At 36.8% G+C, this 25,474-nt stretch overlaps 1 long non-coding RNA gene and 1 other non-coding gene across 2 annotated transcripts in view; one reads left to right on the top strand and one right to left on the bottom strand.

Moving 5' to 3' along the window:
• The window catches only part of LOC125923055 (uncharacterized), a 205,601-nt gene extending 181,557 nt beyond the window's left edge, over positions 1–24,044 (bottom strand). The window contains exons 1-2 of the long non-coding RNA XR_007457873.1: positions 23,855–24,044; positions 6,023–6,124 (exon numbers count right to left, since the gene is read on the bottom strand). This is a non-coding gene — a long non-coding RNA (uncharacterized LOC125923055). The remainder of the gene's footprint in view (positions 1–6,022; positions 6,125–23,854) is intronic.
• A 651-nt stretch (positions 24,045–24,695) lies between these two features.
• Positions 24,696–24,826, top strand: LOC125924164 (small nucleolar RNA SNORA24). The gene has a single exon (XR_007458330.1). It is a non-coding gene; the product is annotated as a small nucleolar RNA SNORA24 (small nucleolar RNA).
• Positions 24,827–25,474: the final 648 nt, after the last annotated feature.

Raw genomic sequence — 25,474 nt, forward strand, 5'->3', positions numbered from 1 at the left:
AGGAAGGAAGGAAGGAAGGAAGGAAGGAAGGAAGGAAGGAAGGAAGGGAGGGAAGGAAGGAAGGAAGGAAGAAAGAAAGGAAGAAGGATAGGAAGGAAGGAAGGAAGAAGGAAAGAAGGAGAAGGAAGGAAGGAAGGAAGGAAAGGAGGGAGGGAGAAAGTGGAGGGAGTTAACCACATTTTCCACAAACATTTTCTTCTCTATTCCAGCCCTTTCTTTTCTAGATATCAGATTTTCTCATGTTGTAACTCACCCTATCACCCCCATCTACATACACCAATTGATTTCTGCATAGGTTTGTCTCCCACACACATAGTTCTCCAGTCTGGAATACATCTGACCTCCCTATTTTCTGTCTATATGTGTCATCCCATGTTCCATCTACTCCAGGCCCAACTAGTGACTGGTTAATAAACCAACCCCATCAACATTAGTGGCTTATAATGAATTATAACTTTATGCTTTCCAGAAATATCAGTACTATAATTTCTAAGACATATGTTTTAACCTGAAGTCTCTAACTAATGGGGAAGCACTGAACTGCTCAAATATTTTGGTACGAAGGTATTTCTCCAATTTCAAATTACACTCTATAGCTGACTTCTATTTTGCGCAAGTGGCTCTGCTTGGTTACCACCCACAACATAGCTGCTGCCTTCTACCTGCCCACCACACCCCGAGCACACACACCGATCCCCAAATAGTTGGCAGTCATGGAAAGAACAATGACTACTTGTGGTGGATAATCCTTAAGAAATTATTTGTATTGGCTAGAAATGTTTACCTTCTCTTCACTTACTTTACCTAAGAGAAGACTAAATTTCAAAAGATCAAGCCATGTCTTGGTCACGCCAACATTTATTCCATTCCCAAGAATACCAAGACTCTACTTTCAGTATACCACTCACCTGTGGCCAAGGGTACCTAACAGAATTTGGGGGCCACTTCCCACCACCCAGTGCTACCACTAGTTCTTGCCATTTTTTTGTCCTCAATTTGTTGTCTATAAGAGTTCTCTACACATTCACTGCTGTTAAGAAATGTCACAAAGAATTTATTCAGTTATTTATTACTATATGAAATTTATTTTTTAACCTCTCCTTGCACCTTCATCCATTGATCCTATATGAATCTTAATCTTTGAGTTTCTATAATTTCTCAGCCTATTCCTAAAAGTTATAAATACAAAGACAGTAAATCACTAAAATTGGAACCCACTATATTTTCACCATCTCCTTTGGAGCATTTCTTAGAGAAAGTGATTTTGACTAGTGTCAATAAGTATTTAAGAAAGACATTTACTTGCCAGATTTAGGCAAATATTCTATTTGCCCAGCAAACCCTTTCAAGGAAATAAAAGCAAATTTTACAACTTCATTACTCGCAGCATAAAGTCTCCAAGATATTGTTAGGAAGAATGTATTTACCCACATTTTATCATACAGAAACTGAATTAAACTTAATGAAATGTGAAACATTTCCAAAACACACAGGATCTGTGACAAACCTTACATAAAACTGTCTACATCAAGCTGCTTCTTGGTTAGGAGGGAATAAATTAAGTACAGGAAATGCCTGCTGTCTACATATCTGATGCCAAAATGCTCTATTTCAAATCAATAACAAATGGATACCAGATCTTGCTTTTAAATATTATGCATAATTTATACAGTTGGACCAGAGAAGACTGGTCTTCTTTTCTCTATTTGATAAATAATATTCTGAATCTTAATTTTTTTTTTAAATTTCAACCACTTTAAACAGAAATGGAATTTCAAAACGTTATATATTTCTAGGGCTCTAATGTATCTTTTTAGAACTTAATTAATGTCCTTCAAAGCAAACAAAACTTTTAAAGGTGCACAAAACATACCATCAGAAAATAAAGTCTACATCATATGAAAATGAATATGTTCACAAACTTTTCAGAAGCTAAAGATTATAATTTTAAAAATAATAAAAGGCGATGAAAATATAATATTGACAAATTCTCACTCCCATCTGTGATCAACTTGATAAAGCCATATTGTTTCTATCCCGAATTAATTATAGGGATGTCCTTGGTGCGACTAAAATAGCAAAGAAGATAGACTGGATGTAATCCAATATCTGTTCTTAACTAAATAACATTGGATAGGTCACTTTCCCAATTGGGGTCTCAAATTCCCTGTCTGTTAATGGAAGTCAAATGTGATCACTGTAAACCAGTTTTCCCCTTGCTTTGTTTTCTCATCAGTTTTTATAACATTTGACTCTCCCTGTCTCACACATTATGCCACCGTGCAGAAGCCATGAATTATCTAGGTGGTAATATTGCACGCAGAGATTGAGTCTGGGAAGCTCAACTTCTCGTTCCTCACTTTTTTTTGGAGAACACTCTGGTTTGCTTTTGGCCTGTGGTAAGTGCAGCAGAAATCTATGTTTAAGTACATTATTAAAGCCACAAACATAACAAAAAGAGCTTAGAAACAAAAACAAAAATTATGGATTTTGGAATTATAGAATAATGGAGATAATCAACAGAACTTGAACAGAAAAGGTAAAAGCGAGTTACCTTTAATAAATGGGACTAGAGACCACCAGGGTGGCTCAGTCGGTTAAGTGTCCAACTTTGGCTTGGGTCATGATCTTCCGGTTAGAGTCTGAGCCCCGCTTTGGGCTCTGCACTGACAGCTCATAACCTGGAGCCTGCTTGGGATTCTGTGTCTCCCTCTCGCTCTACCCCTCCCCCACTCGCACTCTGTCTTTGTCTCTCTCAAGAATAAATAAGCATTAAAAAAATAATAATTAATAAATAAAAAAATAAGACTAGAGTGTGGGATGAGGGAGAGATATTTGAATTTTTATTTCCAAATGTGTATACTATTTTTATCAGAACAATAATAATCTTTCATTAAAAAAAAAAGTCTAATATTCAGGTCCAATAGTGGCCAATTTGCTGGGACCATCACAGAGGGAGAGATCTAAGCAGCAGCTGGCTTCAGCATCAGATACTGGATGATATCCAGGAGATTAATAGTTAAGACCTATGTCATGGTGCATAGCCTTACTTAGTACAGTAGTAAGATGGTTCTTTTTTTTTTTTTTTGTAATTTTTTTTTTAACGTTTTATTTATTTTTGACACAGAGAGAGACAGAGCATGAACGGGGGAGGGGCAGAGAGAGAGGAGACACAGAATCGGAAGCAGGCTCCAGTCTCTGAGCCATCAGCCCAGAGCCCCATGCGGGGCTCGAACTCACAGACCGTGAGATCGTGACCTGAGCTGAAGTCGGACGCTTAACCGACTGAGCCACCCAGGCGCCCGTAAAATGGTTCTTAAAGTATAGTCTGTGGACCTGTAGGAGAACAAAGTCCCCTTCATGGGGTCTGCAAGACCAAAACTATTTTCATAATAATACTAATTTATTATATTCCTTTGTCATTGTATTGATTTCCCCCCCTAATTTTGCAATAGCAATAATGGGTAAAACTGCTGGTGCTTTAACATAATCCAAGGTAGTGACATCAATCTGTACTTGTAGTCATTTTATTCTTCACCACCACACATTCATTAAAAAAAAAAAAAGTCAGCTGCACTTAAGAATGCCCTTGAGGAAGAGGTAAGAATTATTAATATTATTAAATTTCAACCTTGAGTACCTGTCTTTTTAATATTTGCTGTGACAAAATGTAGAGTATGCCTAGAGCGTTTCTGTCACATATTGAAGTAGATCATTGTCACAGAAAAGCACTTGAGCAACTGAGTTGCAAATTGAACTAGCTACTTTATTTATTTATTTATTTATTTTTATTCAGTATATTTAAACTAAAAGAAAACTAACTACTTTATTTGTGGAGCATCATCTTTACTTGAAAAACTGACTGACAGAGAATTGTGGTTATGTAGACTTGAGTAACTGGCAGACATTTGTTTTGAAAATGAACAAAGTGGGCCTGTCCATTCAAGAAAAACAAATGACCGTATTTATTGCCAATGATAAAAAGTGAGCTTTCAAGTGAAAATTAGAATTCTGTAGAACTTGTATCTGCTACTTGTAACAGCAGACTAATATTTAAATAATTTTTCTGATGAGATTGATAGTGATATTAACAAATATTATTTTCTAATATTATATAATGAAATGTATCAACAGTTGAAAGATCTGCATAACTCGGTGAACCAATATTTTCCAAGTGACCATTGCATGAGGTTACAGAATCATTGCATATGGTACATCATTATAACAGTAAAAGATCAATTCTTAGGGTAAGACAAACTAATGGTTTTAAATGTAGCAGAACATGAAAAGTTCATTGATTTGGTTTCAAATTCTACATTACAAATATCCTTTAAGAAAATATCACTTATCAAGTTTTAATGTAGTATCAAGGAAAAATATACACAATATCTGAAAACTCCATAAATATACATTTCCTTTCCCAAGTACATATTTACATAAGGTCAGGTTTTCTTCATATACTGTGGGGAATAAGTTTAGGAATTCCCTGAGCTTGCACCAATGGGTTAACAATGCTTAGTGCAGAAAGCGGCCACAGGGCAAAATTACCCCCAGCTAGAACAAAAGTATAGAGCAGGAAGCCATTTCCACAGGAGGAAAGCACCCAAGAATAGGTAAACAGGTAAACAGGGTGAAAAACCACTGCAGCAGGGTGAAATTGCCTGGAACTAACTAGCAAAAAAAAAAAAAAAAAAAAAAATTCCTTATTGACCCTGAGGTAGCATGCTCTATCTATCTTATTCCCTAGGCAAGTTAAGATAAACAGACACAGTGCCTGGTGCCTGCCATAAACAACCACCTTCTCGGTGCCAGGATTTTATTTTATATTGACCCAAACCCCTAACACCGCATACCTTCAAAACCCCCTTTCTCTCACACACTTGAGTTAATAATCACTGTTTCATTGTCTCTTTCAGCATGTCCACCACGTTTGTAAGCCTTCTGATCCTAATAAATACGGAGCAAAGACCCTTACTTGGGGCTCTTGTCTTCTCCCAGACATTACCCTCTCTGGTATTCAATTCTGTGTCCGCTCTCTTGCTGGACAAGAGAGAACTCCAGACACAAAGTCTGGGACAATATACTTCAACAAAAACAATGTATCAAAACGGGTTGAAAGCAAAAATAAATACAAGTATCCAGCTGTATTCTATTAAGCTAAACATTAAAGAGATTTGCAAATGCCACTATTTTTTTGTTGTTGTTGTTTTGGAAAACAGTTATTTTTCTTTGAAACTATGATCTTATTATGGATTTGCTCTTGTTACTTTGAAATTATTAATACTTTTTAATTCCTCAATTTTAATTTCTAATACAATAAATATTGATAGATATAATCCTTATAAATAAAAGCCCTTTGGAGTCCTCATAATATTTTAAAATGTAAAGGGATCCTCAGACCAAAAAGTGTGAGAGCTGCTGGCATAGGAGTTGGAAGTAATTTAAGTAGCAAAGGCCAAGATTTATACCATTAAACAATAAACTAGAAAAAAATAGATGGAAAGCCAGGCTACCTCTCCTATCACCTTCCCATTCCACTACCAGACTGGAAGTTTCCTGGATGGAAATTAAAAAATACTAGAAAGGGGAAAGAGAGATGTGTACGTGAGAATGAGTTTCTTCTCCCCCTGTCGTTTCTCCTTGCCACTAAAGTGAGTTTTGAAAATAAAAGGACGAGAGATCTGAGAATCCAAAAGTAGAGAAAGCTGTGCCCTACTTTCTAAAACTCTGCAAAGCAGCAACCTCCTCTATGTGCTCTGCCCACCAATAATGTGGGAGCAAAATAGTTAAACTAACACATGGTGTTCTAAGCATATATGATCTAGGATGGCACAGCTTCCACAGTGGCACAGGAGAACATACAAAAGTTCCCATTCTCTATGGAAGTTGCAGAAATCACTAACAGGCCTTTAGATCCAAAGGGAGTGGGCAGCTATAACCAGGAGGACACCTAACAACCTTCCCAGACTGATGACTGTAGGGATGGGAGGAAACCAGACCATGGAAGCTAGAAGCCACTTACCAAAGACGGAACTCGATAAGGTTCATCCAATGCCAGCATAGGACAGATGACAGCTGAGGCCCAGACATCACCCTCTCACTTCATGTCCATTGTCATGACTACCTTGGGAAGAAAGGGAGAGAAAAATCCTGAATTTGACTGGGCTTTCCTAAAATAGACTTAAAAGTTCCTAGTGATGAAATGTATCTCAAATGGGGACAGTTATTGAAAACTACATTTCTGCACAGGTTGTGGATTATGGGATTTATACCTACTATATAATAATTATATCCCAGGTTCAATTAGCAACAATGGAGACTCGGGGAAAACAGAAGTGACAGCCAGAGTTGAGACTATTGATAGACACAGCCTCAGTTAAGAAGAGTTGGAGTAGGCATAATGATGTAGTAGGTTTGAATCTGCAGACAGAGCACATCTGCAGACTCTGATCTTCCTCCAAAGTAATCTGCTCCATTCTGTGGTGAACACAGAGTAAGAGTCATGCCCTTATATAATATTGCCTTGAGAGTTGGCGGAATCTGTAAATAGGATAGTCACTCTCTCGATTAGCACATCCTACATTCAATCTGTCAAGAAATTCTATTGGCTCTATCTTCAGTTCTATCCAAAACCTACCCTTTCTCGGCATCTCCACTGCTGCCACTCTGTTCTGCGATAACATCATCTTTACCTTGAATATCTTCCCTGCTTCCATCCCTGTCCCCTATAATCTACTGTCACTAAACACCCAAAAGTAACCTTCTTACAAATTAAGTCAGAGCAATCTTCTACTAAAAATCTTGCAATATGGGGCACCTGGGTGGCTCAGTCGGTTGAGTATCCAACTTTGGCTCAGGACATGATCTCATGCTTCATGAGTTCAATTCCTGCATCAGGCTCTGTCATCAGCACAGAACCTGCTTCAGATTCTCTGTCCCTCTCTCTCTGTGCTCCTCCCCCACTTGCACTCACTCTCTCACAAAAATAAACATTTTTTTAAGAAATCCTGTAATAGCCCACCTTTCCAGTCAGAGTACAAGTTACATAATCTGACATCCATTGCCTTTAGACCTTAGCTCTTCTTCTTCCCCCTCTCTCATTATGCAACAGTTGCACTGACTTCTTTGCTTACTATTTTAAAGCCTTTGTACTGACATGTCCCCAGATATCCACATAGCTAACTCCTGAAATTTATTTGTGTCATTGCTCATATGTCATCTTTTTAATAAGATGACAGCCTTACATGTAAAATTTTCATTCTTTTTCCTCCTTCCCTCTGCACTCCTGATTCCCATTATCCTAATTTTATTTTTTTACCATTATATTTATAATCTTATAACAATATAATTTACTGATTTTATTATATCTTCTAGTTCTACAGTACTCAAAGAAGTTTCTTTAAAAATTTTTTTTTTACATTTTATTTATTTTTGGGAGAGACAGAGCACAAGGGGGGTTGGGGTAGAGAGAGAGACAGACAGAATCTGAAGCAGGCTCCAGGCTCTGAGCTGTCAGCACAGAGCCCAACACGGGGCTCAAACCCACAAACCATAAGATCATGACCTGAGCCAAAGTCAGACGCTTAATCGACTGAGCCACCCAGGCGCCCCTCAAATAAATTTCTTGAAGGCAGTTGTATTTGTTTTCTTATATCAATGTACCCCCACAATTATGTGTCTAGTCTCTGACACACAATAGGTGTTCAATAAGTATTTTGTTGAATGAATTAATTTAGCAATAAAAACTGGGAAAGGAAAAAAGACAAAGGGTAATAATTTAAAATTGCATACTTTCTTACATTTAAGTGTTAGAAAAAAATACAAATCAATAAATTTGATTAAGATATTTCCCTAATCATGCAAAATTTTACAATTCTAGGACTTTCTTCAAAACGACAATAAACTAATTTAGACTTTAAATAATAATGAATTCCTAATAAAGAATTAAAATTAGCAAAATAATGTTTAAACACACACCAAAAAACCCCTAACCTTTTTATTTTATTTTAGAGAGAAAGAAAGAGAAAAAACATGCATGTGAGCTCCGAAGAGGCAGAGAGAGAGATGGAGAGAGAGAATCTCCAGCAGGCTCCATGCTCAGCATGGACTCCAACATGGGGCTCGATCCCATGACCCTGGGATCATGACCTGAGCCAAAATCAATAGTTGGTCGCTTAACCGACTAGGCCACCCAGGCACCCCACCCCTAACCTTTAAATGGTGCTATTTGCCAGATTATTCCTATAAATTTTCTAATAACAATACTAAAAAGGGAAGTACTGCTGGCTTCCTTTTATAGATGAAGAAACAGGATGGAAAGGTAGATAACTTTCCTAGGGTCACACAGGAAGCAAACTTAAAGATTTGAGCCCAGATTTATATTTATCTTATACCCGGTATCATTCTTCTTCCTTTATAACACAACACTAATTAAGAATGTGGACTCTGAGGGGCGCCTGGGTGGCTCAGTCGATTAAGCGTGGGCTCAGGTCATGATCACATGGTTCATGAATTTGAGCCCCACATTGGGCTCTGTGCTGACAGCCCAGAGCCTGGAGCCTTCTTTGGATTCTTTGTCTCCCTCTCTGTCTGCCCCTCCCCTGCTCGTACTCTGTCTCTGTCTCTCTCTCTCTCTCCAAAATAAATAAAACGTTAAAAAAAGAAAAAAGAAAAAAAGAATGTGGACTCTGAGCCAGTCACACTACACTCAATTATTATTTTAGCCATTCTGACAGATGTGAGGTGATATCATTGTGGCTTTAATTTGTATTTTTCTGATGATGAGTGATGTTGAGCACCTTTTCATGTGTCTATCGGCCATCTGTAGGACTTCTTGGACAAATGTCTATTCATGTCCTCTGCCCATTTTTAATGAGATTATTTTTTGGTGTTGAGTTGTATAAGTTCCTGACCTATTTTGAATATTTACTCCTTATTGGATATATCTTTTGCAATTACCTTTTCCCATTCTGTAGGTTGCTTTTTGTTTTGTTGATGGTTTCCTTCACTGTACAAAAGCTTTTATTTTTGTGTAGTCCCAATAGTTTAATTTTGCTTTTGTTTCCCTTGTCTGAGGAGACATATCTAGAAAAGTATTTCTATGGTCAATGCCAAAGAAATTACTATTGTCTATGTTTTCTTCTAGGCGTTTTATGGTTTCAAGTCTCACATTTAGGTCTCTTACCCATTTTTTAGTTTATTTTTGTGGATGGTGTAAGAAAGTGGTCTAGTTTCATTCTTTTGCATGTAGCTGTTCAGTTTTCCCAATACCGTTTATTGAAAAGACTGCCTTTTTCCTGTTGCATTTTCTTGCCTTTGTCATAGATTAATTGGCCCATAAAAGCATGGGTTTATTTCTGGACTCTTTATTCTGTTCCATTGATCTAGGTGTCTATTTTTTTTTTAATATTTATTTATTTATTTATTTATTTATTTATTTATTTATTGCCATACCATACTGTTTTGGTTACCACAGCTTTGTAGTATAGGTTGAAATCTGGGATTTTGATACCTTCAATTTTGTTCCTCTTTTTTGACAGTGCTTTGGCTATTTTAGGTCTTGTGTGGTTCCATACAAATTTTAGGATTATTTGTTCTAGTTCTTGGGAAAATGCTGTGGTATTTTGATAGGGGTTGCATTAAATCTGTAGATTGCTTTGGGTTGAAAGTACATTTTAATAATATAGTTTCTCCCATTCCACAAGCATAGAATATCTTTTTATTTTAATTTGTTTGTGTCATCTTCAATTTCTTGTATTATGTTTCAGAGTTTTAGGATTTTATTTTTAAAAAGCAATGTTAAAAATTTTTCTAGATTCAGCCCAAACTGAAATTTTTCCAATATAATCCTATCTCATGAAGAATATAAACTTCTAATACTAAGATTATAAAGATAATGGAGATCCATTCCAATTATAAATATTTACCTATAAAGATCATTTTCAAACTTTGTCATAAAATTTTCTCTGTGAAATGATTTCCATTATAAAATTTAAAATATATCCCCGCATAAGAAAAAAAATAACAACTCAATTTAAAATATTTGGCAAAGACAGAGGTAAGATGTGCCCAGGGCCAAAAACCACTTGTTATTTTTGCTTAAATATACTAACTTACAATTCATTTTTCCTTTTGAACGTTGTGTATAATTTCCCAGAATTTTTTTTCACTTTTATCATGCCAACTTCCTCATTCAACAAACATTTATTGAGCATGAACCATGAACCAAGTACTGCCGTAGGTAAGATGAATATGATTATATCCTTCTCCTCTAGTAGATTGGGCAAAAATATTTTATTCAACAAAATCATTGTCTACTTTGATACACTTCAGATTAAAACATGTATCAACTTAAATACTTTAGACAACAGGAAATGAATTAAATCTTCACTTGATTGATCCAATATTTTTAAAAACTTATACATCAAGTTCAAATATTAAAAAAGCTCTGTGGTTTTCAATCATATTCTTATAATCTGCATCTGGGGGAAAGCTGTTCCTTTCTAGTAGAAACTAAGGTTTATTTCTGGAGTCCAGAGGGTAGCTTGGTAGACTCATTATTATGATGACATTTTCATGTTATTATCTACACATTCATTTATATATTCATGCACAATAATACATGAATGTGTTTAAGTTAAAACCTTATAGGGTTTAAACAGACCTAAATAATAGGGTAATAGAGCCACCTAGTGGCACCTTATAAAAATTGGTTGCTTATAATTTTCACTCCATTAGGTTTAAGGAACATAACCTTATTTAGTGAACATAAGCTTATTTATTTATCTTTTCACTAATACAGACATTTATAATTATTATGGATGATGGATCAAAAAAATGGGGGTCTGAATACTATAGCAAATGTTTGATGTCATGAAACATGTATAAAGTGTATTATAGGAGAATATAAAGAAAAATAGGATTTTAGCAAGTAATTATTAAATTTTCAAATTGCTGGGGTGCCTGGGTGGCTCAGTCAGTTAAGCACCAGACTCTTGATTTCAGCTCAGGTCATGATCTCATGGTCATGGCTCATGGTCATCGAGCCCTGTGTTGGGCTCCACACTGAGTGTGGAACCTGCTTGGGATTCTCTCTCTCCCTCTTTGCCCCTTACTCCTCCCCGCCCCCCGTCTCAAAATAAATTTTAAAATGTCAAATTGCTGTATGTGTAGTATAAAAGAATTATATATTTTACAAATATAGTTTATAAATACTCTATAACAGTAATAAGACCTTCCATTTTAATGCACTATATTGCTGTATTAAGTATTATATAATCATCTTTTGCACAAAGGCATGAAAGCCCTCCAAAAAAAGCCTCATTAATAAACAGATTAAACCAAAGATCAAGGATCACAAGCCATCCGAGAATGGAAGAAAGAAAAAGTAGAGCTTTTGAGATGTTAAATATTTAATGAAGTATGAGTGCAACATCTCACTGACATGTGCATTTCTACAACCAAGTCAAGCAATCACTCTTGAAGTGATGAAAGCCAGTTTAAGATCACAGAACAACTGGGCAACTCCAATATTTGTCATGCTAAACAATAAAGGGCTCAGTATGTTGCTTGCTAAACTTCCCAAAAAATTTATACATTATAGATGTTTCATGGAGTCATTACTCTAGTACCCAAGTTCCAAAATTACTTTGACCCACTATCTGCTCAAAATTCATTAATCCTACTCATATTTTCAGTGTCCCTCACTATTCTAATGTGTTATCATCCCTCCTTAACTAGTTTAAATTCCATGGCAAATCAATACAACGACTCCTTGCATACATTCCCTTTCCCACCACTCACTTTGTTTACTTTCCTGGCAAAGTCAGTTAGTTCCAGTTCTTTGTCAGCTTTACACCTATACCTATGTAGCTGAGCTTGGTGTGGAGAAAATACACAATCATGCTGATATTTTAATTTAAGTGAACTTAAATTAATTATAAGAACCTTAGTGGGTCCCTATATGTCCCAGGAATCCTACCACATTTCCTAGTCTATTCACATTGTCACCTAACTATATTCTCCTCTCTCCTAAAATATACAACACTCCCTCCCCCAACTTCTCAGTTGATGAGTTTGCTATTACTGTGGGGAGAAAAGAGAAGAAATTAATAAAAAAGAATATTCAAAAGTTCACAACACATCACTCACCTACTAGCATCTATATCCATACACTTCTGTTTCCATAGATTACCATCTTAGGCTCACTCATACTTTGTGCACAAGATACCACAAGCAATTACACAAGAAATTCGTCAAATCTCTCTTGCGTCATCAATTTTCCATTTCTACTGAATCTTTCCCCATTAGAATATAAACATGCTTTATACTCTCCCATGCTTAAAAAATAATCCATTTTCTTTTTTTCCATTTTTTAAAAATTCAAGTATAATTAACATACAATGTTATATTAGTTTCAGGTGTAAAATATAATGATTAAACAATTCTACACATTTCTCAGTGCTTATCAAGATAAGTGTACACTTATCCCCTTTATTTATTTCACCCACCCAACCCCAACCTCCCCTCTGGCAAACACCAGTTTGCTCTCCGTATTTGAGTCTGTTTTACTGTTTGTCTCTTTTTTGTTTGTTTGCTTATTTTCTTAAATTCAGCATATGAGTAAAATCATATGGTATTTGACTTACTTCACTTAGCATTACACACTCCAGATCCATCCATATTGTTGAAAATGGCAAGGTTTCATTCTTCTTTATGACTGGGTAATAATACTCCATTATATGTATGTATATATGTACGTATGTATGCATGTATATGTGTGTGTATGTGTATATATATACACGTATCTATTGTAAATAATGCTGCAATAAATATAGGGGTGCATATTATCTCTTTGAATTAGTGTTTTTATTTTCTTTGAGTTAATGCCCAGTATTAGAATTACAGGATCATCTGGTAATTCTATGTTCAATTTTTTGAGGAACTTCCATACTGTTTTCTGCAGTGGCTGCACCAATTAGCCTTCCCACCAACAGTGCATGAGTGTTCCTTTTTCTCCACATCCTTGCCAACACTTGTTATTTCTTGCATTTTTATTTTGGCCATTCTGACAGGTGTGTGGTGATATACCATTGTGGTTTTAATTTGCATTTCTCTGATGATGAGTGATGTTTAGCATCTTTTCATTACTCTGTTGGCCATCTGTATGTCTTCTTTGGACAAATGTCTATTCATGTCCTCTGCCCATTTTTAATGAGATTATTTTTTGGTGTTGAGTTGTATAAGTTCCTGACATATTTTGGATATTAACCTCTTATCAGATATATAATTTTCAAAGATCCTTTCCTGTTCAGTATGTTGTCTTTTTGTTTTGTTGATAATTTCCTTCACTGTGTAGAAGGTTTTTATTTTGTTGTAGTCCCAACAGTTTAATTATGCTTTTATCTTGCCTGAGGAGACACATTTAGAAAAATGTTTCTATGGCCAGTATCAAAGAAATTACTGTCCGTGTTTTCTTCTAAGAGTTTTATGGTTTCAGGTCTCACATTTAGGTCTTTAATCCATTTTGAATTTATTTTTGTGTATAGTGTAAGAAAGTGGCCCAGTATTCCCAGCACTGTCTGTTGAAGAGAGTGTCTTTCTCCCATTGTATATCTTGCTTCCTTTGTCTAAGATTAATTGACCATATAAGTGTGGGATGATTTCTGGACTGTTTTTCTATTGATCTATGTGTCTATTTTAATGCCAGTACCATACTATTTTGATTACTATAGCTTTGTAGGACACCTTGAAATCTGGGATTGTGGTATCTCCTGAAGAAAAATAATCCACTCTTGGTCCCACATCCCTCTCCAGATACTGTCCCATTTTTCTTCTCCTTTCTAGCATAACTCCACAAATTTATGGTCTTCAATTCTCCCATTCTCTGTGAAGCTGTCCTCAACAAGGTCTCAAATGACCTCCATATTGCTATATCCAACTGTCATTTCTCAACTTCCATCTTACTTGTACCATGAACAACCTTTTATTTGAAAAACTTTCTTCTTGACATTCAGGATACCACTCTCCAATGGCTTTCCTCTGTTCCTCACTTCTCAGTCTCCTTTACTGGTTCCTGCTACGTTTCCTGGTAGATAGATGTTGAGAATGCACAAGAGCTCAGTCTTTGATCCCTTTTTCTATCTATCCTTTGTTCTTTGTTATTAGCATTCAATCTCGTGGCTTTAAGTGGCTTCCACACTTTGAGAGCTCCCAGACCAGATCTCTCCCCAGAACTCCATACTCATATATTTAACTCTCTACTCAAAAATTCTACTTAGATGTCTAAAACATATCTCAAACTTTACATGTACAAAACAGTGCTCCTAAGTACTCCTTCCCCAAAACCTACTCCTGCAGTCATCCCCATCACAAGAAATAATCAAAAACCCTTTGAGCTATTTTTTTTCATATTCTGTATCCATTTCTCTTACAACCTATATTCAATTATCAGATTCTGTCAGCTCTATCATAAAAATATATCCAGAATTTAATCATTTATTTCCTCTACTGGGATCCCTCTCTCTCATCACCATTCTCTCATCTGCATTATTACACTAGCCTAACTGGTTTCCCTGCTCAAACCCTATCCCCTGTATGTCTTCTCAATAGAGCTTTGAGAAAAAAAACGTATAAATCCTGTCAGATAATGTCACTCCTCTACTCAGTACTCTCCAACAGCTACCAAGTTCACTCAAAACAAACAAAAAGACAAAAACTAAAAATCATTTAATGACTCATAAAGATCTAGAAATCCTATTGTCTCTTTAACTTTACTTGCTGCTTGCTTATCCCACCCCAAACTGGTCTCATTTTTGTTCCTTGAACATGCCATGTATATGAGTTATCAGTTGCTAAATAACAAACTATTCCTAAATGTACTGATTTAAAACAATATTGTCTGGTTTAGCTGGATCTCTACTTCAGTGTCTCACAGACTACAATCAGCATCTAGGACTGTGGTCATCTTAAGGCTCAACTGGTTAAAGATCCACTTCCAATCTCACTTATGTGGTCGTTGACAGGATTCAGTTCCTCAGGGGCTATTGGTCTTATAGCCACAGTTCCTTACTGGATGTTGGCCAGAGACCACTCTCTGTTCCTTGCCACATAGGCCTCTCCAATATACCAGCTTACTTCATCAGAGCAAGCAATCCAAAAAGACAAGAGAAGGAATGGGAGCAAGAAACAAGTCAGTCTTTTATAACCTAATCTCAGAAGTGACATATCACTTTGCCATGCAAAGGAAGGAAATTACATAAAGCAGGGAGTAACATGAGGTGGGGATCATTGGGACTCTTATAAAAGGCTGTCTACCACACCAGGTATGGTGCCACTTAGGGAGCATCTAATACTTAGAATATTCTTCTTCCAGATATTAGCATGTTTCATTCCCTCACCTTCAAGTCTTTGACCCAGTGTCACCTTCTCAAGGAGATCTACCCTGAACACTTTTTTTTTTTAATTATTTCTATCCTCACTGCAAACATTTCTCATCCCCTTCATTTTTCTCCATAGCACTCACTGACTTTAAATTTTCATATAAGTTACTTATTGTGGTTCTATTTTGTCAACTTAGCTAAGCCAGTACTACATTTCCATTTCTTTTCCTGAAAAGTTCCAGGTTAGCATGGGCCACAGAGACATTTTGCATAGTAGATGGAGGTGAAACAGCCATCATATAATTTCACACTTGGAAGGTCAGTATAGGGCATAAGGCAATATTGCTAATTATGTAAGTTGTCACTTATCTGCTAGCTCATTTTGTAGGTTGGGGCAGAAGCCAGGTCTGTATCTTCTTTAACCCTTGCAGGATCCTCTATTTCAATGTCAGCAACTCAGGTCTGTAACAAAAGACCAACTCCTCCTGCAGATCAACTCCATCATCAAAGTTGAACCCTTGGAACCAGGGAGAAATCAATGCAGATTCCACTCCATTCTCATGGATTTCAGTTCATTCTTGCAATTGCCAGTTTACCTTGCTTCCTCCACTTGACAGCTGTGATTTACCTTACACTCGATATATAAATATCTATATCCTAGTAGTTCTGCTCCTCTGATATAACTCTAATACTCTTATTTACATGTCTTGTACCACAAAAATATAAACTCCATGCATAAGAAATTTTGTCTGTTTTGTTTACTGCTCTTGCCCCAGCACTAAGAACAGGGCCCAGTGTATAGTAGAAAACCATATAGCAGGCACATTAAATATTTATTGATGAACAATTTTTAAAAACAAAGGCAATAAAGGGAAGAGACCAATATTCACTAATATTTTGGATAAAGATTCATGTAAAAAATAATTAAGAACTGAGATGTGTCTTAATGGATGGGTAGAAAAAATGGGAAATATAGTCTATGCTATGAAATAGAATGAATGAAACTAGGAATGAGCATGGTAAGTGTACCATACATTGCAATATGTCCAGAGATTAGAAACTTGACCTGATGATAATCAGTGGAGAAGCCATTACAGTTTCTGTAGCAAGTGACAAACAAGGAGAAAATAGTATTTCAGGAAATTTAATATTTCAAAAATATCCTGTTGAGTGGAAATGGGAAATTAGAAAAGTAGGGAGCCAATTCAGACATGTTGTCCTAGATTAGTAGTATGACAATAGAGAAAAGGAAAGGAAAAGTTGATCTTAAAATAATTGACAAAAAGGTTATAACACGGCAACTGCAGAAATCACTAATGCTGTTTACTAATATTTCTGATTCTTATCCTTAGAAGCACATAGTAGGGTTCCATATCCCCACCCTTTTGAAGTTTGGTATAGCCATGCAACTTGCTTTTGTCCATGGGATATGAAGCAATTTGAGGACTGTCACTTCAGAATGGAAGCCTTTAAAAGCAAGTATGTGATTCTCTACCTTCTCATCTCCCTTCCTGTTGCCTAGAAACATCACAAATGGTGAAGGCCTCATTAGTCTAAGTCACTAAAATGGAAAAGAATATGACAAGAAACAAACACTTGTTGTTTTAAGCAACAAAGATTTTGGACTGTTTGTAACACCAACACAACCTCACCCATTCTTACTGAGGCAGCTTGAACTTGAGTCAACAAATTTTTATATTCCCTCAAGAGATAGAGTTTAATTTCTCTCCCTTTTTGTGTGAGCTGGAATTAATAACTTGCTTCTAACAAGTGATAGTGAGTAACTTCTCAGACTAGGTCATAACATCATTGGTACTTCCTCTCCTGATCACTTACTTTGGGAGAAGCCAGCCGCCATCTCATGAGGACACTCCAGCAGCCCAGTGGAGATCCACATGCTGGGGAATTGAGGCCTCCTACCAACAATTAGCCTTAACTTGCTAAGCTTGTAACTGAGCAACCCTGGAAGAGGATCCTGCAGTCTCAGTCTATATCCTGATTACAACCTCATGAGTGAGATACACTGAGACAGTTAGGCTGTACTTGGACTCCTGATTCACAGAAATTATGTGAGATAATAAATGCTTATTGTTTTAATCCACTATGCTTAGGCTAATTTGAAACATAACAATAGATAAAAAGTACATTGACTAATACAGAAATACACTAAAAACTGAAAATGGAGGATAGGGAGAAATCAAAGCTGACTCCTAGGCTTTGAGCTTTGAATAGTCTGGAAAAAGTGTGACATCATTGATTGTAAGTTATTCAATTCCATTGGAGTTTTGAGGCAAGGGTCACATATACTCAATAAACATTGGACAGAGTCTTGTAAATGTTTAACAACTGAGCAAAGTGTTCAGAACCAAAAAGAATATTCCAGCAGAGATAAGGGAGAACTCTCATCTGCTCTCTTCTAGACACTATACTTGTATTATAATTTTCTTACCAGCACTATCACGCTGCTAGTACATACCAACTGCAAGTTTAGGTACCCTAAGTATCTTAAAATGTAAATAAGCCCACTTATTTACATTTCCTGTATTTTCTCCCACTTATTTCAACATTCATGAGAGCTGTGCTGTTGTGTTAATTTTGCTTCTCTGATGATCACTGTAGTTTCTACATTAAAACCACAAAAGGAAAAAGGAAATAGAGTAGGGAGAAGTAGCATAGTTGAAGAATGAATATCCTATAATGAACTGTTCCAGTTAGTATATCAAATGCAGAATTAAGTATTGTCCAGCCATCATTTTATCAGTTCTAACAACTTCACTTTGCATTCTACCTTTAAAATCCTAAACCAACCTTTATTTACAATAAAATTTTAATTCTATCTATTACCACATAATCTCTACCTAGTATTCTAAGTCTCAAAGATTTGGCTTGAACAGCCGCTAAATTCATTAGGTTTGATCTCAAATTCCCACAAATTTAGAAATATCGCCATCTCAGCCACAAATTTCACACTAAGAGTATACAGAAACCATCACTAAAGCACAACTTGTCTTAAAACAAAAATAATAGACTATAAACTTATAACTGCTTTTTTATTAAGCTTTATTTTAAAATAGTTTTAGGTTTACAGAAAAGTTGAAAAAATAGTACAGGGAGTTCCCACATATCCCCCATCCAATTTCTCCGATTGATGTTAACAATCTTACAATACCATATACATCTGTCACAACTAAGAAACCAACATTGGCACATTACTATTAACTAAATTTCACACTTTATTCAGATTTCACTAGTTTGACATTAATGTCCTTTTTCTGCTTGAGGTTCCCAGACAGGGTATCACATTTAGTCATCATGTATCATCTCCTCTGGTGTGACAGTTTCACAGACTTTTCTTGTTTTTCAAGATCATGACAATATTAAATACTGATATATAATTTGTAGATTGTCCATCAACTTGATTTTGTCTGATATTTTTTCTCATGGTTTGACTAGGGTTAGGGCTTTGGAGAAGAATAACACAAAGGAGGTGAAATGTTTTCATTACATCTTATCAAGGTACACATTATCAATATGACTTCTTGCTCACGTTACTATTGATCACTTCATCCAGGCAGTGTTTGCTATATTTCTCCACTGTACAGTTATACTTTCCCCTTCTTTCCTTACCCACCCTTTGAAAGCAAGTCACTAAGTACAGCCAATACTCATCTTGGTGTTGGGGGAGAGTGGGGGGATCAAACTCTACCTCCTGGAGAAAAATCACTTTTTAAGATAAATGCAAAACTTTCTCAACTCCTATAAAATATATATTAACTGCCTCAAAGCATTCAATAATCCAACTGAGTGTTTCTTTAATATGAGTCACTCTGATAGACACTTCAAATGAGAGGTGACGCAGTCCCTTCACAAGAAGTTTATAATATAATAAAGATACCACATGAAAAATCCAAGTACTATAGTATGTCAAAAAGGGAAATCAAATTCAGTTAGAGCAATGAAAAATTTCACATAACAAGTGATGTTCAAGCAAAGCATTCAAAGCTGAGTAGTATTCTGACACATGAAGATTTATGCAAATTCAACATTCATTTATGATTACAAACTGAACAAAGTGGGAAGTAGGTATAGAAGGAACATACTTCAACATAGTAAAGGTCATACATGACAGGCCCACAGCTAATATCATATTCAATGGTAAAAAGGTAAAAGCTCTTCCTCTAAGATCAGGAACAAGAAAGGATGCTCTTACCACGTTTATTCAACACAGTACTGGAAGTGTTAGCCAAAGCAATTAGGTAACAAAAAGAAATAAAAGGCATCCAAACTGTAAAGGAAAAAGTAAAACTGTCACTATTTGCATATGACACGATATTACATATAGAAAACCAAGTGACTCCACCAAAAACTGTTAGAATGAATGAATTTCAGTAAAGTAGCAGGATACAAAACCACTATATGAACTCTAATGCACTTCTATTCATTAATAATGAACTATCAGAAAGAAATTAAGAAAACAATTCCATTTACAATTGGAATAAAAAAATACTTAGAAACAAATTTTAATGAGGAAGGTGAAAAACTTGTATACTGAAAACCATAAAACAATGATGAAAGAAATTGAAGATTAATATTTTTCCATTATATAAATAGTGGACAAATATTCTGTGCTCATCACCTGGAAGAATATTGTTTAAATGTCCATACTATACAAAGCAATCTACAGATTCAAAACAACCTCTGTCAAATTCCAATGGCATTTTTCACAGAAATAAAGCAAACAATACTAAAATTTGTACGAAATGACAAAAGACCCCAAACAGCCAAAGCAATCTTGAGACAGAAGAATGTAGGGGCACCAAGGTGGCTCAGTCACTTAAGTGTCCAACTCAGGTCATTATCTCAGTTTGTGGATCAGGCTCTGGGCTGACAGTGAGGAGCCTGCTTAGGATTCTCTCTCTCTCTCCCTCTCCCCCTGCCCCTCCCATACTCACTCTCAAAATAAATAAATAAACTTTAAAAAAAAGAGAGAGAAAGAAAAACAAAGCTGGAGCTATCGTGCTTCCTGGTTGATAACTATATTATGAAGCGATAGTAATTATGTTTTTAGAGTTTGAGAGAGACAGAAAGAGAGATAGCAAACTAGGGAAGGGCAGAGAGAGAGAGAAAGAGAATCCCAAGCCCCAACGTGGGGCTCAATCTCATGAACTTGAGATCATGACTTGAGCTGAAATCAAAAATCGGATGCAGGGGCGCCTGGGTGGCTCGGTCGGTTAAGCGTCCGACTTTGGCTCAGGTCATGATCTCGCGGTCCGTGAGTTCGAGCCCCGCGTCGGGCTCTGTGCCGACAGCTCAGAGCCTGGAGCCTGTTTCAGATTCTGTGTCTCCCTCTCTCTCTGCCCCTCCCCTGTTCATGTTCTGTCTCTGTCTCAAAAATAATAAATAAACGTTAAAAAAAATTTAAAAAAAAAATCGGATGCCTAACCGACTGAGCCACCCAGGTGCCCCACAAAGTTATGATATTGTATGATACTTAAAACAGTTTGATACTGGCATAAAAACAGACACATTGATCAATGGTACAGAATAGTGAGCCCAGAAATAAACCCATGCATATATGGTCAATTAATTTACAACAAAGGAGCCAAGAATATACAATGGGGAGAGGACAGACTCTTCAAGAAATGGTGCTGGGAAAACTGGACAGCCACATGCAAAAGAATGACACTGGACTACTATCTTACACCATACACAAAAAATGAACTCAAACTACATCAAACTAAAAAGCTTCTTCACAGCAAAGGAAATTTTCAACAAAATGAAAGTCAAACTACTCAACAGGAGAAAAATATTTGTAAATCATGTTCTAATAATGGGTCAATATCCAAAATACATAAAGAACTCATACAACTCAACAGCAAAACACTAAACAACCCAATTTAAAAAATGGGCAGAGTATGTGAATAGACATTTTTCCAATGAAGACATCTAGATGGCCAACAGACACATGAAAAGATACTCAACATCACTAATCATCAGAGAAATGCTAATCAAAATCGCAATGAGATATCATCTCATAGCAGTCAGAATGTCTAGTATCAAATAAATAAGAAATAACAAGTGTTGGCAAGGATGTGGAGAAAAGAAAACCCTTGTGCACTGTTAATGAGAATGTAAATTGGTCTATCCGCTGTAGAAAACAGTATGGAGGTTGGTCAAAAAACTAAAAATTGAATTACCATATGATCTGGCAGTTCTACTTCTGGGTATTTATCTGAAGAAAACAAAAACACTAATTCAAAAAGATGTAAGTACCCCCATGTTCATTACAGCATTATTTTCAGCCAAGATATGGAAACAACTTAAGTATTCATCAATGAATGAATGGATAAAGATGTCGATGTACATACACAACGGAATACTACTCATCCATGAAAACAAATGACATCTTGCCATTTGCAACATAATGGATGGACCCTGAAGACATTACGTTAAGTGAAATGAGTCAGAAAAAGACAAATACTATATGATCTCACTTATATATGGAATATAAAAACAAAAACAAAAAACACCAAGTTAATTGATACAGAAAACAGATTGGTGCTTGCCAGAGGCAGTGGGTTGAAGGGGTAGCTAAAATGGGGCAAAAGACACAAAATACTAGTTATAAAATAAATAAGTCAAGAGAATGTAATGTACAGCATGGTGAGTACAGTCAATAATACTTTTACATATTTTAAAGTTGCTACATATTTTTTTCTTTTAATATTTTGAAGTAATCTCTATACCAACATGGGGCTTGAACTTAAAACCCTGAGATCAAGAGTCCCACATTTCACCAAATGAGCCAGCCAGGCTCCCCTAAGACAGTAAATCTTAAAAATCTTCAGCACAAGAAAAAACTTAATTCACTATGTATGGGGGATAGGGGTTAATTAGACTTAATGTGGTGATCATTTAGCAACATACACAAATATCCAATCATTATGTTGTATACCTGAAGCTAATGTTAATTATACCTCAATTTTAAAGAAAGGAAGAAAAAGATGGGAAATAGATGGGAAAAAATTTAAGATGGAGAAAAGAACCTAAAATATGGGAGCAGAGACTCTTCACTCTGTCTCAGGTGTTTCTACACCTTAGCCCAATGGAAATATATATTTAAAAATCTTCAGTGTGTCTTTATAACTTACCATAAATGGATGGTCATATGGGCTGGATTGTGTCACCCAAAATTCGTATGTCGAAATCCTAACAGCCAATATCTCAGAATATTACAGGATTTGGAGATAGGATCTTTAAAGTGACAAGTAAGGTTAAATTCGGTCATTAGCACAGGCCCTAATCCAGTATGACTGGTGTCCTTTTCAAAGAGATTGGGATACAGACAGGTACAGAGGTTAAAGGATGTGAAGTTACCGGGAAAGGAGGGCCATCTACAGGCCACAGAAGGTCTAAAAACAAACCGGTGAGTGCCCTGATCTCAGAGTTTGTCTCCAGAATTGTGAGAAAATAAATTTCTGTTGCTTAAACCACCCAATAGGTGGCATTTTCTTAGGACAGCATTTGCAAAGTAACACAGATGGCTACAGGTTCTAAATGAAATCTAATTTAGCAAAACTCTCCACTGTGATTTGGTATTTAAGCCTTGTTACAGAATAGTACTTTTCGTTCATTAGTGAGATGGAGTAAAGTAAAATGAAGTGAAAAAAATGTAGGGTGAAAGGTGAGCCTCAGAAACTTTAGTTCTAATTAAAATTCATTTCCTATAAATTGAATGTTTGCTCTTACTAATTAAACTATTTCTCCCAGAATAGTATGTAAGGATTTCAGGAAGCTTCTGTAGATCCCTACTGTGGCACTTTATTCCCCAACTTAGTCTGGGGAATACATTTTGATACCGTTTTTCCTGGCAGCAATTGCCACAACATACCTTCCCAATGGTCCACTACTAAGTAAAACCTCCCTTTTGTTTCATATCAGAGGGGAAACAGAAAATAAATTTAATGGCATTTAATAAGCACTTGACTAGAACTAAATGTATTCCTAAATATTTTTAATTCCACTTTACAAGGGTTAGTTCTATTATTTCTATAATTGCACCCTCAACAAAAGGTACAGCAGGGAGGTAAGAGGCAGACATCTGCTTTTAATAGTCAACGAAATCCAGCTGCGGCCAAACACGTACAGCAAACTGTGGGTGAGTCTGCAACACGGGAAATGTTCAGACACACTCGTTAAGTGGGTCTCCCATACTCTTCCGGCTAACGTCCTTTACTTTTTTTAGTCTTGTGTTTAGTCTTTTGGCTAGGTTTTCAGTAATGAGTGTAAATACTCTTAAGAGATTTAACAAACCCCCCCCCCCGGCCCCGACCCCGCCAAAAAAAACCCCAAAACAAAATTAAAAAACCGCAAATCACTGACAACTACGCTGGAGGAACAGCAACTCCAGCGGAAAACGTAAGTCCCAGATCATTAATGGACCAAAAAAATCAGTTAGTTCCATGTATATTTACCTAAAGGTTTAAAAGCAGAGGACTATATAACCTGGCGTTTCGGTAACAATGGCAACTTCTAAGTAACTGTCCTTTATGGAAACGGGAAACAAAAACTTTTCACCTCCCGGGTCAGGAAGACAAACCCAGCGTCAGGATTTCCTCATCTCGCGACAACTTTCTGACTCTCCCTGTAGGCGCGTGCGTCAGAATCGAGGGCCCGGGGAGCCGCCCAGCCCAGAGGGTGGAGCAAACCGTGTAAGGAGGGAGGGGCCATCAGGAAGGGGTGGAACGGAGGAGGGGCTGGAAAGGGCAGAGCGGAGGGAAAACTCGTGTGGGCCCCGCCCCTCGCGGCACTTCCCCGGAATAGCGTCAGCCGCTCTATAAGAAAGCGTGCGCTGAAGTGCTCGGCCTTTTACATCCGGGAAGCGCCGGGCTTAGGTTTCGAGGTTGAGGTACGTTGTATTTTGTGCACTAAGGTGATAATTGAGGCAGAAGTTTTTGGCCTAGTTAAGATGCAGGAGGTTCAGGGATCTTGTAGTGGCCGGTCTACGACAGCTTTGGAAACCTCTAGGTTCGAAAACCTGAGGTATTCTTTTGATCACGCGGCGGCCACGTGCCACCCTGGCGCTGAGTCAAAAGTCGAGCGCGCACGGGTCACGGACCCTCCGACAAAGGATCGGTGCACCTGATGACCGGCAAAGGTCGCGAATTCCGCTGTCGGTGTCAAGTGGCCATCTTGAAGCTACTCCGCCACTGTTAAATAAATAGTAACACCGAATCCTGATACCCGCCACATTTAGATCCAGAAAGTGAGTAATCTCTGTAGTTGTGCTTGCTTGGGAGTTCTGGGATTGTGAATCTCCATGTATCTTTGGGACCTGTCAGCTGTGGCAGTCTCCCTTCCTAGCCATGGAAGAGCATATTCTTGTTTATTGGCAAAGCTGTCACCATTTAATTGGTATCAGATTCTGACTTGCACAAGTAACATTAATCACTTGAAAACCTGAAGGGTGCCGGGTTATTGGGCACATACCTAACTATTGCTTAAATGTTTTTAGGAAGCTGAACTAATCGTTCCAATGGATGACAGGAAACATGACAAGGTATGTTCCTTTTTATTCATATTTCGTCGTTAATCCGGAATCCTTAGTGCTAAGTAATGGGAAGGCCAGAATTGGCCCAATTTGCTGCTACTTTGTAATTTGAAAGAGTAAATAGCCAACTAAGTAGAAAGTAACTGAAGTTGCTAAGATTTCAGCACTGTGACTTAGGACACAGTTTACAAAACTGGTTTTCTTCTCTTGCAGATAATCAAGAAATTCAAAATGTATGGGTGAAGTCCTGTTTACTTAGAATCTTGTGGTGCACTGCCAAACGTGATTTTTTTTAATCGCAACATGTTGCATATTGAGTGGTGAATAATCTGCAAGCTATCAAGTTGGTGGTCTCCGTATAGGCCAGAATATTACTTTGGCGTAAGTATGGCATTTAGTAGAAAATAAGTGAGTGCTTGCTTGCTATAATTAAATAAAATGCTTGATTTCATCTGGAAAAAGTCGTGTTCTAAGTCACTACAGTATTTGGGTGGGAACTACACGTGAAGCCACCTTACCCCTAAGGGACAACAGTCATTTTTAT

Source organism: Panthera uncia, chromosome B1, assembly GCF_023721935.1.
Source record: "Panthera uncia isolate 11264 chromosome B1, Puncia_PCG_1.0, whole genome shotgun sequence".
NCBI classification, from domain to species: Eukaryota; Metazoa; Chordata; class Mammalia; order Carnivora; family Felidae; genus Panthera; species Panthera uncia.